This window comes from Budorcas taxicolor, chromosome 14, assembly GCF_023091745.1.
Source record: "Budorcas taxicolor isolate Tak-1 chromosome 14, Takin1.1, whole genome shotgun sequence".
NCBI lineage: Eukaryota > Metazoa > Chordata > Mammalia > Artiodactyla > Bovidae > Budorcas > Budorcas taxicolor.
This window is the reverse complement of record NC_068923.1, coordinates 31,630,509-31,647,726: the sequence shown is the minus strand read 5'-3', so window position 1 is coordinate 31,647,726 and position 17,218 is coordinate 31,630,509.

Genomic DNA, 17,218 nt, shown 5'->3' with positions numbered 1-17,218 from the left:
TGGCAAGAATACTTGAGTGGGTTTTTATAACCTCCTCCAAGGGATCTTCCTGACCCAGGGATTGAACCTGTGTCTTCTGCATCTCCTGCATTACAGGTGGATTCTTTACTGCTGAGCCACCAGGGAAGCCCTGAATTACATGTATCATTAAATGATTAACAAAGTTAAGTTTTGTGAATATCCTTTATCTCATATAGATACATAATCAAAGAAAAAAATTCCTTTTGATGAGAACGCTTATGATTCACTCTTAACAACTTCATATATAATATATTTCAATTTTACTTGTACTAATCATGTTCTACACTGCATTCCTAGTACTTAGTAATCTTATAACTGGAAATTTGTACCTTTTAACCAACTTCATCTAATTCCCTCTCCCCACTATGGCAACCACAAATTTGATCTCTTTTTCCATGAGTTTATTTGTTTGTGAAGTATAAGTAACTTACAACAGTATATTATTTCCTGTTACATGCACAACATAGTGACTTGATATTTTTAAACATTACAAAATGGTCACCATGAATAGAAAGAAAGTGAAAGTTGCTTAGTCATGTCCGACTCTTTGGGACCCTCTGGACTATACAGTCCATGGAATTCTCCAGCCAGAATACTGGAGTAGGTAGCCGTTCCCTTCTCCAGGGGATCTTCCCAGCCCAGGGATTGAACCCAGGTCTCCCCCATTGCTGGCGGATTCATTACCAGCTGAGCCACCAGGGAAGCTCATGAATAGTCTAGTTACCATCTATCACATACAAAGTTGTCATATTATTATTGACTGTATTTTCCATGCTGTAGATTTCACCCCCGTGACTCCTATTTGTGACTTTGTAATTGAAAGTTTGTACCTCTTAATCTCTCTCAACTGTTTCACTCATCCCCTTCTTCTCTCTGACTACTACATAATTGTTCTCTGTATCTATGACTATTTCCCATTTGTTATGTTTTTTCATTTGTTTCATTTTACAGATTATACAAAGAAACGCAATTATAAGGTATTTTACTTTGTATGTTTCACATTTCACTTAGCAAAATACTTCCAGCTCCTTTCATGTTATTATAAATGATAAGATTTAATTCTTCTTTTAATTCTTTTACATGTCTGAACAATATTGTATTGTATATAAATACTACATTTTCTTTATCTATTCATCTGTCAATGAACATTTAGATTGCTTTCAAATCTATTGTAAATAATGCTAAGATGACCATAGGGGTGCATATATCTTTTCAAATTACTGCTTTTGTTTTCCTCAGAAAAATATCCAAAAGTGAAATTGCTGGAAGGACTTACCAAGTGGCTCAGTGGTAAAGAATCAGCCTGCAGTGCAAGAGACTGGGGTTTGATCGCTGGATAGGGAAGATCCCCTGGAGAAGGAAATGGCAACCCACTCCAGTATTCTTACCTGGGATATCCCATGGACAGAGGATCCTGGTAGGCTATAGTCCATGGGGTTTCAACAGAGTTGGACACAACTTAGCGATTAAACAATAACAACAACAGTGGTGGTTCTATTTTTAATTTTGTGAGGAACCTCCATACTGTTCTCTATAGTGGATGCATCAGTTTACATTCCCACCAACAAAGTACAAGGGTTCCCTTTTCTCAGCATCTTCACTAACACTTATTATTTGTTGTCTTTTTTATAATAGCCATTCGGACAAGTCTGAGGTGATACCACAGGTTGAGTTTGTTATGATTTTCATTTCCCTAATAATTAATGATATTGAGCATCTTTCCTTTTGTCTATTGGCCATCTGTATGTTTGGTTTAGAAAAATTTCTATTTAGTTCCCCTGTCCATTTTTTAATTGATTGTTTGCCTTTTTGATGTTAAGTTGTATGAGTCTATACATTTGGGATATTAAGCTCTTATGAGATATATCATTTGTAAATATCTTCTCCCATTCAGTATTCTACATGGCCATTCCATTTCTAGAACCTCTGAGGGATAGTCTGAGGCTTTAGATGAAATTGCATCTTAGGTCAGTTTTTTCCTGTCTATTCCTACTTTCCCCACTGTCTTCCAGGCAGTTTTTCCTAAAAGCATTCCCCCATAAACCATCTGCAAAAGAAAAAAAAAAAGTCTCAAGGTCTGTTTGTGAAGGAAGTAAATATAAGACCCTGTAAATATTCAGCACTGTTCTGTTTGAGGTGCTAATCTCCTGACTTTAGGAAAAATCAACAGCAAACGTTCTCAGTCTTAGACTATGGTAAAAGGTCCAAAAACTTTTTAAAATCATCATGGGTTGCCAATTACACTCTTGAATCATTCAAAAGGAACAGCAGAAGACCAAGTGGAAAGGGCTGCTGTGCAGAGCTTGCTCGCTGTGCAGAGCTTGCTCACTGTGCAGGCAACGGTGGAAATGGTGACAACCAGAAGCATCAGCAAGAGAAAAGCCATGAGGTGACCTGTCAGGACAACTGCAGCAGAGCAAGAAGACAGCTTCAGAGGTGACCTGAGGGTGAGGGGAGGCTCCAGTTCACAGAGCAGCATTGCACTTCCTCATGGAAGAAAGGGACTTGGGTGGGCACGGCAGAGAGTAGGTGTGCCATTAGAAGAGGAGGCGGTAAAAACTAAGGGGATTGGCATCCCAGTAGTCAGTTTCATGAGGGTTCACCAAAAGACTCCTATTATTACAGGCTTTCGGCTTCACTGTTAGAGTCTGGGCCGACGTGTCTGCTTGATACTGGTGGAATAGTATGCTCATCCTCTTTCATCCTTCATATTCTTCCTCCATGCTTACCATGGGGAGGCACATGACCCTGCCTCATAAGGGACATCTACTCAGATGGAGGGATAGTCAGCGGACATCAGCCAATCACAATTTCTTCCTCAGGGTCTTTAAAACAAACTCGTTTTTAAGTTATATCAGCTCTATATGGTTACATTCTCTAACTTGAATGTAAAAGAGTTCTGATAATGTCTTGAGTTAGGGGTACAGAAGGAATGCAATATCCATGCAGCATTATTGTATGCAAGGCATTCAAAAAACTAAATTTACTGATAGTAGTCTAAAATAAAAGCAAGACATTTAACACTAAAAACAATCATATTTAGAAAGCATGGTAAATGGACATTAATGAATCATTCCAAGCCAGATCAATTTGGTTATTAAAGGAAGTAAACTTTCCAGATTGTCATCACTAGGATGCACTTCAAACCTTTAACAAAGCTCTTTAAAAATGATTCATTTTTTGACGCAGCCCATTTTTAAAGTCTGCATTGAATTTGTTACAATACTGTTCTGTTTTATGTTTTGTTTTATTTTTTTGGCCATGAGGTACGTGGGCTTCCCCAGTGGCTCAGATGGTAAAGAATCTACCTGCAGTGCAGGAGATGAAGGGAATGTGGGTTCAATCCCTGGATTGGAAAGATACCCTGGAGAAGGGAATTGCAACCTACTCTAATATTCTTGCCTGGAGAATCCCATGGACAGAGGAGCCTGGCAGACTACAGTCCATGGGTCGCAAAGAGTCAGACACAACTGAGGGACTAACACTTCACATGTGGGACCCTAGCACCCCAACCAGGGACTGAACCCACACCCCCTGCATTGGAAAGCAAAATCTTAACCACTGGACTGCCAAGGAAGTCTCTTCAACAAAACTTTACTGGACTTTGTTTGTGATCCAAAGGAGTGATTCTAAAAACTTTCTCTTCAGATTTTTCAGAATTAAAACATATTTTTAGCTTTTTGTAAAGTCAAACCTTGAGTCACAATGTGGTAGTCACTCAGAGCTACTGAAGAAATCTGGTCAAATTTATCTAAAAGGCAGTCATGTGACCTAAACTGAACCAGTCAGAATCTCCATTGGGAGCATTTGAATTTTGACTGCGGAGCACCAGGAAGACAGAAACAGGGTTAATGCACATTCCTTGATGGAGGAGGGCATGGGAAAAAGTAGGAATCAGAATGAGAAATCTCCTTTTATTATGCAAAGTGACTATGTTTCTACCCTTGCCTCTGCCTGGTTCTCTGGTCTTTGATCATGAGTAACTTCAACATATTCCTACTCTGCTTTAACTAGCTAGTCTAGTTCTGTGCTTTCAAGAAAATGGATATTGAAAGATAAAGAAAGTTACTTTCATTGAGTCTGAGTAACCTGCACACTCATCTTACAGGATTCAAAGTCACATCTTTGTCCAAAACCTATGCTTTTCACCACTCTAAACCTTGATGCATCAGTCCTTTATATTGTCCAAGCTGCATATTGTTAGATATATAGCTATCTTTGTAGTTCAGTAATCAAACTAACATTAGTGGACTCTATTATTTTAATACCTTGAAAAATGTGTATATTGAGATATATGATTTCATTTAATGCCATTAGTACTTGTGTGTGTGTGTGTGTGTGTGTGTGTGTGTGTGTGTGTGCTGAGTCGTATCTGTCTCTCTGCAATCCCAGTGGCTGTAGCCTGCCAGGCTCCTTTGTTCATGGAATTTTTCAGACAAGAATACTGGAGTGAATTGCCATTTCCTCCTCCAGGGGATCTTCCTGACCCAAGGATCAAACCTGCATCTCTTGCATTGTTAGGCATATTGTTTACCACTATGCCACCTGGGAGAAAACAATTGTAAAGAGGTTATTAGAGATCATAAAGAACAACAGACTCAGAGAATAAATCAGTTTTGAACTCTGCCTTCATGTGCTAATGGACTTTGGAGAAATTTCTTATACTTCTGAGTCCCAGTTCTGTCATCTGTGAAATAGGGTTATTAGTACATAATGGATAGATTTGCTTAGTGTTAAACCATGTGTTCAAACTGCTTGTCATTTGGTAGAAACTCAACCATATTAGGGGCTTCACTGGTGGCTCAGACAGTAAAGAATCTGCCTGCAAAGTGGGAGAACTGGATTTGATCTCTAGGTTGGGGAGATCTCTGGAGGAGAGCATGGCTAACCACTCCAGTATTCTTGCCTGGAGAATCCACATAGACAGAGGACCCTGGCAGGCTACAATCCATGAGGTTGCAAAGAGTCAGACACAACTGAGTGACTAAGCACAGCACACAAGCATATTAACTTGTTATTGACTAAGTTGTGTATTTTTTGCTTAATTGTAATAAATAACAAAATCAATTTTTTGATCACTTGATCAATAAAGACAAATTCCTCCATCAATAAGCATCTCATGTTGATTAGATATGTTCTAAAAGATGAGCAACATATCCTCCTCCTCCTTGTACAGATTACAGCCTATTAGAGAGAGGAAAAAATAAACTTTTAAATAGTTAATTTAGTATATAAGGCATTATTACTGAAAAATATGACTGTGTTTTAGAAATAAAGGATAGAGTCACCAACTCTTATTTCATGATTATAATAAGAAGGGCTTCTCAGAGGAGGTTGCAATTTCAGCTAGGTTTGTAGGATGATGAGACGAAGTGAGTAAAGTTTAATATTAACCAAGTACATGGATAGGAACTAGTGGAATTGAAGTGATCATCTACTAATCTGTTTTTCATATCTGTCAATTTAGTTTAAACAAGAAAAAAATAGTAGGACTTTCCTGGTGGTCCAGAGGTTAAGATCCTACCTGCCAGTTCAGGGGACACAGGTTCAATCCCTGGTCAGGGAAGATTCTACACACCATGGGGCAACTAAGCCTGCAAGCTGCAACTACTGAAGCCCACACACCCTACAGCCTGTTCTCCACAGCAAGTGAAGCCACTGCAACGAGAAACCTACACAGTGCAACTAGAGAACAGCCCCCACTCACTGCAACTAGAGAAAGCCGAAAGCTGGTGCACAGCACTGAAGACAGTGCTGCCAAAAATAAATAAAATAAACAGTAATGATTTTATCAGTGCATTTAGAGTAAAAAAAAAAAAAAAAAAAAAAAAGTCCAAATGATTTCATTCACAATAATAGAAGAAAAGAGAAGATGAGGCTATGAGGACCCAGATTTATTAAACTCCAAAAGTTCATCAGGGTTAGAATAACTACATATTCTCATCCAGTCACAGTTCTGTAGGCTGACTTTTATCTGCTCTGTGAAGGAAATCACTTAAGCATGGGAAGGAAAGATAGATAATACCAATGCCATCAATGGATTTGTCTCTTGCCAAATAGTATCATTTCCACGTAGACGCTTTCTTAATTGGACCTTGTCCAGGCTGGCTTACATCCACATAGTGAGATATCAGCTCTGTATGCCCAGAAGTAACGCTCTTGACAGTTTGGAAGGCTGCCAGCTAATGGGGTCACAGCAACATAAGAAGCCTTAGTCATGGTCCTGGAAGATCAATGGAAGCTGTCAGCCCTCTTGACACTCACTAATATCTAGCTATGTTTCTTCTGCCAAAATCTCCCTGGGGAAGGCTCACTGTTCCCAAATCACCAAGCAAGGCCTAAATTCTTGGCTATACTGGGTAAGAAGACTACTTCTGAGTGGGGCTGAAAAATAGTCGAGTAATAAAAAATTAGGCCTCTTTGAGGGGGTGACCTAAATGTCAGGATGAAACCAGCCATGCCAAGTTCATGGAGAGGAGTGCTTCAGGCAAAATAAAGAGCTGCAGGTAATGATCCTGAAGGGGGGACAAGCTTGTCTTGGCTGGGAAACACAAAGACTGCCAGTGTGTAATGTAAGAAGGAAGAAAGAGAGAATTCAACAGGAAGTCATGGAAACAGACAGAAGGCAGATGGTGCAGGACCTTTTGGAGCAGGGCATCCTGAGATAGAAGATATTGAAGACTTCAAAGCACATGAATGACATGACCTCACACTGGCTGTTCCATGGGAAAATACAGAGAAGCAAGCACAGAAGAAAGAGAAATAAATGTCTCTGACAACAGACACAAGATGATGGCCACATGGCTAGGGTGGTAGCAATGAGGATGAAGACAAGTGTCCATGATGAGTCAGGCCCTATCTGATCTGTGCCATGGGAAAACCTGAATGTCTCCATCCAATGCTCAGAACTAATAAGAACTCAAATTGGAAGAATTCCTTTGAATTTCCAACATCTTATGATGTTTGTAGATGGGAGTTCTTACACTTTTATAAATGAAGAAATAGCGGTATCCACTCACAGTCAACCAGAACATGGAAAGTGATGCCAGGACTCAAATCCACCTGAAGACATGCCATGCTCTTCCTACTGGTCCACTGATCACATTTTAAACTTTCCAAAGCATTTACTTTGTCAGATGCAGCATTGTCTGTATTGAGTGTTCTTTTGGAAGTCAGAACATACAAGATAATTATAGCCATTGATTGCTCTGTGTTTAAAGGAGAAGAAGGCCACCTATTATTTCTAATATTTCTAGAGAAAAAGCTGAAGGCTGTGTTGAAGCCCCAAATTAGGTGAATTAAAATGCATTTTTGAGAAGTAAAAGCCCTGATATTTAGGTAAATATTCCAGGCCTGGCCCAGCAGTTTGTTGAGTAATGTAACTTTCAGAAGGAAAGAAGGAAACAGCAAGAAACACTAAGGAAGTTAGTGGTTTAGGAAGGAGGGGAGAAGAAAAGAAAAAGTTATTAAACCCCGATTATGTGGTAAGTATTTTCCCTAGGTAGTTTTCATATACTATATAGATTACCCAATAACTCTGAGAGGTGAAAATCATTAGCTCCAAACTTGTTCTGGCCACCTGTGTCCATGCTAAGTCGTTTCAGTTGTGTCCGACTCTGCAACCCTATGGACTGTAGCCCGCCAGGCTTCTCTGTCCATGGGATTCTCCAGGCAAGAATGCTGGAGTGGGTTGCCATTTTCTCCTCCAGGGATCTGCCAGACACAGGGATGGAACCCTTTCTCTTGTGTCTCCTGCACTGCTAACGGATTCTTTCCTGCTAAGCCCCCAGGTAAGCTCTGCTCTGTCTTCATGTTCTTTCAAAGTGGGTAACATGACAACAATTCATTTGGGGCAAGAATTTTAGAATATCCATTTTTAACACGTTATTATATCTTTTATTAGTGCTAAAAATTTCATGTACTGGGATGACTATTCAGGGTGACTTTGTTTAAAATCTAATAACATAAAAGCCTGAGTTAGATTTATAACTTTTTTGGTGGAAAAGAATTCAAGCATAGTCTCAACATATCAGATTTAAGAGTAAAGTAGCTGCCTGGAGATAATGCAGATTTGAGGGGTTTTGCATTAAAAAGAGAGCCCTAAACATCTGGGTAAAAGAGACCAAAAGGCTAGATCAGGGTTTATAGCCAACTCTGAAGTCTTGACCAAGGTGCTAAAACCAAGTGATTTGCAATTTACTCCTTTGTGGTAAGGATTCTGGCCTTTCTCCACTCTCGCTGTCTTTCTTTATACCTTGCTTCATTCCAGCAAAGATTTGAGGAAGCTGAATTGTACTAAATGGACTTGAAGTTTTCTTTCTCCACTAATTCTGAGTGAGTGAGTAACAGTCACTTAGTCATGTCATGTCTAACTCTTTTTGACCCCATGGACTGTACCCGCCAGGCTCCTCTGTCCATGGAATTCTCCAGGCAAGAATACTGAAGTGGGTAGCCTTTCCCTTCTCCAGGGGACCTTCCCAACTCAGGGATGGAATCCAAGTCTCCTGCACTGCAGGCAGAGTCTTTACCATCTGAGCTACAGTGTGGGATAAATAGTATCATAAAACTGGCTAATCAGCTTTGATTCCAAAAGATCCTTCTTGCAGAATGTTTAACTCCTTAAAGCTCTCATTTAAGTTCTGTTTTGCTTTTTAATTCAAGAGACATATCATGTGTAATCTACAGAGATGGGAAATTTAGTTAAATGGCAGACTCTTATTGCCTCTGTTCTGAGAGTAAATATGTAATACTGAGATTTTATCCTGATTTAGTTAAAAATGATTGCATTTGATTTTGTGACTCAACAATCAACCTGGTTCAAGACAGGGAATAAAACACGACCTTTCCCTTTGTTTTTAAAGCAACTATGTCTCTTTTGAGTCACTGCTCTCATACATTGCCAAGGTTATTTCAAAGATCAGGCTAACTCACTGTACTTTCCCCCTGCATATTAGGATTAACCTCCTTGTTGCCCTGAATAGCAGAGCTAAAAAAAGTCACTTAGGCTTGTCCTAGCCACAGTGTGGAGAACTTTCTGACCTCACATGGGTAAACCTAACTCTTGAGAAGAGCCTGTTTCTGTAGCTCAGAGGCTGAAACAAAAGAGCTTGCGAGTTCCTCCCTCTTCCCTGTGGTCTTCACACCTGGAGCTGTTGACTCAGGTGATAAGCAGTTAAGCTCTGAGTACTGTTTCTCAATTTTAAAAAACAAGTCTAACTTGTGTTAGCAGCTGCCTTGCTGCTGCTAAGTCGCTTCAGTCGTGTCCAACTCTGTGCGACCCCATAGACGGCAGACCACCAGGCTCCCCCATCCCTGGGATTCTCTAGGCAAGAAGACTGGAGTGGGTTGCCATTTGCTTCTCCAATGCATGAGAGTGAAAAGTGAAAGTGAAGTTGCTCAGTCATGTTCGACTCTTCAGGACCCCACGGACTGCAGCCTACCAGGCTCCTCCATCCATGGGATTTTCCAGGCAAGAGTGCTGGAGTGGGGTGCCATTGCCTTCTCCAGGTATTAGGCATATATACCGGCATTATCTGGGCTTCCCTGGTGGTGCAGAGGTTAAAGCGTCTGCCTGCAATGTGGGAGACCTGGGTTCGATCCCTGGGTCGGGAAGATCTCCTGGAGAAGGAAATGGCAACCCACTCCAGTATTCTTGCCTGGAGAATGCCATGGATGGAGGAGATTGGTGGGCTACAGTCCACGGGTCGCAGAGTTGGACACGACTGAGCAACTTCACTTCACTTCACTTCACCAGCATTATCTAGTGTTTCAATTCAGTTCAGTACAGTCACTCAGTCATGTCCAACCCTTCGCCACCCTATGGACTGCAGCACGCCAGGCCTCCCTGTCCATCACCAAAACCCAGAGCTTGCTCAAACTCAAGTCCATTGAGTCGGTGATGCCATCCAACCATCTCACCCTCTGTGGTCCCCTTCTCCTCTTGCTTCAATCTTTCCCAGCATCAGGGTCTTTTCAAATGAGTCAGTTCTTCGCATCAGGTGGCCAAAGTATTGCAGCCTCAGTTTCAGCATCAGTGCTTCCAATGAATATTCAAGACTGATTTTCTTTAGGATTGACTGGTTTGATCTCATTGGAGTCCAAGGGACTCTCAAGAGACTTCTCCAACACCACAGTTCAAAAGCACCAATTCTTCAATGCTCAGCTTTCTTAACCTTTATACAGATTTCTCAGGAGGCAGGTAAGGTGGTCTGGTATCCCCATCTCTTTCAGAACTTTCCATAGTTTGTTGTGATCCACACAGTCAAAGGCTTTGGCATAGTCAATAAAGCAGAAATAGATATTTTTCTGGAACTCTCTTGCTTTTTCCATGATCCAGCGGATGTTGGCAATTTGATCTCTGGTTCCTCTGTGTTTTCTAAATCCAGTTTGAACATCTGGAAGTTCACAGTTCAAGTACTATTGAATCCTCTCTTGGAGAATTTTGAGCATTACTTTACTAGCATGTGAGATGAGTGCAATTGTGCGGTAATTTGAGCATTCTTTGGCATTGCCTTTCTTTGGGATTGGAATGAAAACTGACCTTTTCCAATCCTGTGGACGCTGCTGAATTTTCCAAATATGCTGGCCTATTGAGTGTAGCACTTTCACAGCATCATCTTTTAGGATTTGAAACAGCTCAACTGGAATTCCATCACCTCTACTAGCTTTGTTCTTAGCGATGCTTCCAAAGGCCCCCTTGACTTCACATCCCAGGATGTCTGGCTCTAGATGAGTGATCACACCATTGTGGTTATCTGGGTCATGAAGATCTTTTTTGTACAGTTCTGCTGTGTGTTTTTACCACCTTTTCTTATTATCTTCTGCTTCTATTAGGTCTATACCCTTTCTCTCCTTTATTGTGCCCATCTTTGCATGAAATGTTTCCTTGTTATCTGTAATTTTCTTGACAAGATCTCTAGTCTTTCCCATTCTGTTGTTTTCCTCTATTTCTTTGCATTGATCGCTGAGGAAGCCTTTCTTATCTCTCCTTGCTATTTTTTTGAATTCTGCATTCAGATGGGTATATCTTTCCTTTTCTCCTTTGCTTTTCCCTTCTTTCCTCAGCTATTTGCATGTCCTCTTCAGACAATCATTTTGCCTTTTTGCATTTTTCTTGGGAATGGTTTTGATCACACCTCTTGTACAATGTCACAAACCTCCCCATCCATAGCTCTTCAGGCACTCTGTCTCTCAGATCTAATCCCTTGAATCTATTTTTCACTTCCACTGTATAATCATGAGGGATTTGATTTAGGTCATACCTGAATGGTCTAGTGGTTTTCCCTACTTTCTTCAATTTAAATCTGAATTTGGAAATAAGCAGTTCATGATCTGAGCCACAGTCGCTCCTGGTCTTGTTTTTGCTGACTGTATAGAGCTTCTCCATCTTCAGCTACAAAGAATATAATCAGTCTGATCTAGATATTGACCATCTGGTGATGTCCATGTGTTGAGTCGTCTCTTGTGTTGTTGGAAGAGGGTGTTTGTTATGACCAGTGCATTCTCTTGGCAAAACTCTATTAGCCTTTGCCCTGCTTCATTCCGTACTCCAAGGCCAAATTTGCCTGTTACTCCAGGTGTTTCTTGACTTCCTATCTTTGCATTCCAGTCCCCTATGATAAAAAGGACATTTTTTTTGGTGTTACTTCTAGACGGTCTTGTAAGTCAACATAGATCCATTCACCTTCAGATTTTTGGGCATTAGAGGTTGGGGCATAGACTTGAATTACTGTGATATTGAATGGTTTTCCTTGGAAATGAAGGAAACGAAGATCATTCTGTCATTTTTGAGACTGCACCCAAGTGTTTATCCAGATGTTAACCAACCTCCTTATGGAAAGGGCATCATAGTTATCAAGATGGGAAGATTTCAGTGTATAATGTGCCTCTCTTGCTGATTCATAAAGCTAATCAGCACACTGAAAGTTTGTGAGAATCTCTTCAGTGAAGAAACTTGATGCCTTCAGTATTTTCTAAATACACCTTAAAAAACATCCTTTTATTTTATGGAAGGTGGCTTCCCTCGTGGCTCAGTGGTAAAGAATCTGCCTGCCAAGAGACTCAGGTTTGGTTTGATCCCTGGGAGAAGGAAGATGGAAGATCCTCTGGAGAAGGAAATGGCAACCCACTCCAACATTCTTGCCTTGGAAATCCCATGGACAGAGTAGCCTGGCAGGCTGCAGTCCAAGGGGTAGCAGAAAGTCAGACATGACTTAGCAACTAAACAATAACAGTTTTGTGGAAAATCTTTCAGTGTCTCAGGGCACTCATATAATAATCACTTACCATATTAAAAGTCTTCCTTCTAAGCACGGAGCCTGATATACAGTGCACTTCTCTAACAAATATTTGTAAAAAGTCAAATAAGTACATGAATGAGTGAAATCCTATAAAGTGGGTATATTTATTTATATGTTCAGACTTTTGCTGTCAATAATTTTTTAAGAAACATGTTTAACATCACCTAAACTTGGGCAAACTCTGGGAGATGGTGAGGTTCAAGGAGGCCTGGGGTGCTGCAGTCCATGGGATCGCAAAGATCGGACACAGGTGGGTGACTGAACAACAGCAACAACAAATCCATGTCTGGGGCTTCCCTGGTGGCTCAGATGGTAAAGAATCTGCCTGCAATGCAGGAGACTCAGGTTCACTCCCTGGATTGGGAAGATACCCTGGAGAAGGGAATGGATACCCACTCCTGTATTCTTGCCTGGGAAATCCCATGGACAGAGGAGCCTGGGGACTACAGTCCATGAGATCACAAAGAGCTGGACAGAACTGAGTGCCTAAGCACACACACACACACACACACACACACACACACACACGCACAAAAAGTGAGTGAAGTCGCTCAGTCATGTCAGGCTCCTCTGTCCATGGGATTTTCCAGGCAAGAATACTGGAGTGGATTGCCATTTCCTTCTCCAGGGGATCTTCCCGACCCAGGGATTGAACCTGGGTCTCCTGCGACGCAGGCAGATGCTTTACCCTCTAAGCCACCAGGGAAGTACACACGCACACACAAGCACGATCCATGTTTATTAGGTTCCTCCTAGTTAACTGGCTCTCTGCTCTGTGATGAGGACTGCAGAATCTATAACAAGATGATAGTAACACAATATCCCACGTGGAAGAGATAAATGAACTATATGGTGGTATGGAACATAGATGGCAGTGTAACCAAGCAGGACCTTCTGGGGCTTTCCAGGGGACAGACTTTCCCCCATATCCTCTGTTTTAGCTCTTCTTTGAAGTAGCTAGATAATAGTACTTAATGTTCATTTCCTGCATTGTTTTGCAAGTGTAAAAACCCCTCCCCCTCCCACAAATGGAAGATGCAAACTACTTGGCAACTTGCAACACAGAGCCCCAGGCCTCCTGGAGCCTAAGGACTGATAAAGTTAACCCCTGTGACACCAGCCTGTGACCCCCCTACTCCCTCATCTGGCTTTTTGAAGTGCCCTGCCATAACCCTTCCAGGACTTCAGGGCCCCTGAGGGCATGAGGCATCTTGTCTCCTTGCCCCACCTTGCAATAGACCTTTCTCAGCTCCAAACTGCACCTTTTCAGTCTGGTTGTCCGCACTGCATGCCGAGCACACAAACTTGCGTTAAGATTTCAGGAGAAGGTGGTAATCTGAGTCGAGTTCACTGACAAATGAGACAGCCTTGCAAAGAGATGTTTCCACAAATATATTTGATGTGCATGTGCTGTTTTTAAGCAACTATTAATCATATATTAATACACATGTATATTTTGTGTTTTGAAGACAAAATTTATTATCAGAAATGCTTTTATTCAATAACAGGGTTAGCTTCATAATCTAGGGAAACAGGTAACACAGGAACAGGTGTCAGAAATACTTATCCAAATTTTATCAGAGAAAATATGAACTACATACCACAATAGGAAATGCAGCAGTTAACATTTAACTTATTAAGAATACAATTTTTTTCCAGTGTCTGTAAATCTTTATTGAAATCCTAGTGAATTATCACTTTACATTTCTCACAGCTAAGAAAGAGCTTCCTACCCATAAATGTTCCTTTCCCTAAACTGATGAAACTCTGCCATCTCTATGCTCTTTCTTCCATAAGTTATTTGTCTATCCAGGTATAAAGGAATTCTTTACAAATGAAAAGTTCAGAGATTTTTCTTTCTTTTTTTCTTTTACAGAAATCAGACTCTGGCTATTTCATAAGCTGTATTGGGAATTTCATTCCTTCACTCGTTTATTCAGTCCACAAGTTCTTATTGAGCTCCTATCATGTGACAAACTACACTAGACTCAGAGGATGGGATGCTTAAAAAATCTCATGCAGTTCCTTCTTCCACTGAGTTTGTCCTATAATAAGAGAGACGGATATCAAACAAGGAATCATAGAATGAAAATTAAAAATAAGTATGACAATGTTCATAGGAGAATATAATAGAGAAATAATCATGGAAGGAGTGCCTGAGAAAATATGACTAAAGTGAGGTTGAAGGATGGAATAAAATTTAATTTGGGGAACTCCCCTGCAGATCTGTTGGTTGAGATTTCGAGCTTCCACTGCAGGAGTCTCAGATTTGATCCCTGGTCAGGAATCAAGGATCCTCCAAACCTCTTCTTGCGACCAAAGCAAATAAACAAACAAAAAAAAAAAAAAACAATAAAAGAGTTAATTAAAGGTAATAGGGGGAAGGAGGTTTGGTTGGGAAGAGCTTTTGGAAATGCCCACAGAAGTGTTGGAGCCTGGTTTGCTGGAGAAATTCAAAGAATTCCTTAAAAGCAGGCATCATTTCTTATTTTTGAAATCCCAGCAGTTTGGCACATAATCACACTCAAAGTCTGTTTGTTGAGTGAATGTCTTAACTTAGTGGACAGTGCCAAGGTAACTCTCTTTCCCCTGACACAGATATCAATCCACTGCCCCAATCCGAACTGCAGCCTTCACAGCCTTTCCTGTAAGCTAATTGAGAAAAATGCCAGACTCCCCTTAAAGAAGATTCATTACTTGAGTTCATCCTGAACGTTCTTCTTTCAGGCATTCATCTACTTATTCACCAAATTATATTGAACCCTTGACTCTACTAGCCACCACAGAGGACTCAAAAATGATGAAAATGTAGCATCAGATTCAAAACCTTTTAGTGTTCCAGGATATTATCATGTGCACTGATATTCACAACTTAAGGCAGAAGGGAAAAAAACAGAGCTGCATGGTAGAGATAAAATGAAGTTTAAGAGTGAAGGGGAGTAAGAAAACCTTTTAAGCTGAGGTATTTGGGGAAGAAAATGGTAGTAAAATTATGTCTTGAGTGAAGGATGTTGAAGAATTTTGACAAGTCAATATGGAGAGGGGGAAGGAAAAGTCATTCCAGGTTTTAGAGTAAAATGCAAACCAAGATAAAGAAAAAGGGCAAAGTATGTGCAAGAGGAAGCAAACCAAGAAATCTACTTTTTGTTTTTAATGTAATTCTGCACAACACTAGTCACAGGGCAAGATGAGTCATATCAAAAGTCAAACTGGAAAATTGAAGCTCTGGAGTAGCCAGGTTAATTGTACCAGGTGCATCCATTTTTATGTGCTAATTCTTAACATTAAACCTTGATTGAGGGCTTCCCTGATGGTCCAGTGGTTAAGGATCTGCCTGCAAATACAGGAGACACAAGTTCAATTCTTGGTGCAGGAAGAATCCACAATCCAAGGAGCAACTAAGCCCACGCACCACACTCCTGAGCCCACCATCTAGAGTCCATGCTCTGCAATAAGAGAAGCTACTGCTACCACAATGAGAACCCCACACACCACAACGAAGAGTCACCCCTGCTTGCCGCAACTAAAGAAAGCCAGTGCACATCAATGAAGACCCAGTGCAGCCAAAAATAGATAAATAGATAATTTTTTTTAGTTAGGCAGAAGATCTGAATATACATTTTTTTAAAAAGAAAACATTAATATAAATGTAAGTGTGTAAGCATATTTGTGTAGGCTAAGAACAAGAGAAATGAAAAAATTATCTGTGTAATTCAGAAAAAAATCCTTCCTAGAAAGAAAAAGAGGACAGCTGGATCTGCCGATCTTTAATCTACATGTTTTAGGTTTATTATAATTTATCCAACTCAACTGTATAAACCTCATACAAACATGTAAAGCAAACTAGAAAGCTGAAAAAAAGAAAGGCAGGTTAAATAAGTTTAGTGCATAGATAAGATTAGGTATACTGAGGCTACAAAACAAAAAATGATGTACTGAATTGCATTTACCCAAACTATACTCTTGCCTGGAAAATCCCATGGGTGGAGGAGCCTGGTAGGTTGCAGTCCATGGGGTCACGAAGAGTCAGACACGACTGAGCGACCTCCTTTTCACTTTTCCCTTTCATGTATTGGAGAAGGCAACGGCACCCCACTCCAGTACTCTTGCCTGGAAAATCCCATGGACGGAGGAGCCTGGAAGGCTGCAGTCCATGGGGTCACGGAGAGTCAGACACAACTGAGCAACTTCACTTCCACTTTTCACTTTCATGTATTGGAGGAGGAAATGGCAACCCACTCCAGTGTTCTTGCCTGGAGAATCCCAGGCATGGGGGAACCTGGTAGGGTGCCGTCTCTGGGGTCGCACAAAGTCGGACATGACTGAAGAGACTTAGCAGCAGCAGCAGATTAACAACGTGGTGTCAGTTTCTGGTGTGCAGCAAAATGGTTGTTATACATATGTCTGTATCTGTTCTTTTTCAAATTCTTTTCCCATTGAGGTTTTTACAGAACATTGAACAGCATTCCCTGTTGGTTATCTGTTTTAAACACAGAGCATGTATTTGTTGAAAGAACTTTTCCTTGCGTTTCCAAAATCCTTTTCTTCCATGATAACCCACATAAAGCGTGGCTAGCGAGGTACATAGGGCAAAACACTGTTTGGTGGATGTACTGTAGGCGAAAGTGCATACACAAAAATTCTTCTCATTTTTATAAAAATAACAGCTTAAACCTGAGCTTCTTCTTATTGATGAGGTAAAAAATTTGGTCGAATCAAAATAAAACCAAACAATGTTTAAAAATTTATTTGTAAATGGAATTTACAATGTTGTATTAGTCTCTTCTGTACAACATGAGTCAGCCATAAATATATTAATACAGATATCCCCTCCCTCTTGAGACTTCCACCACAACCCCCGATTGCACCTCTTTAGGTCATTATAGAGCACCAAACAG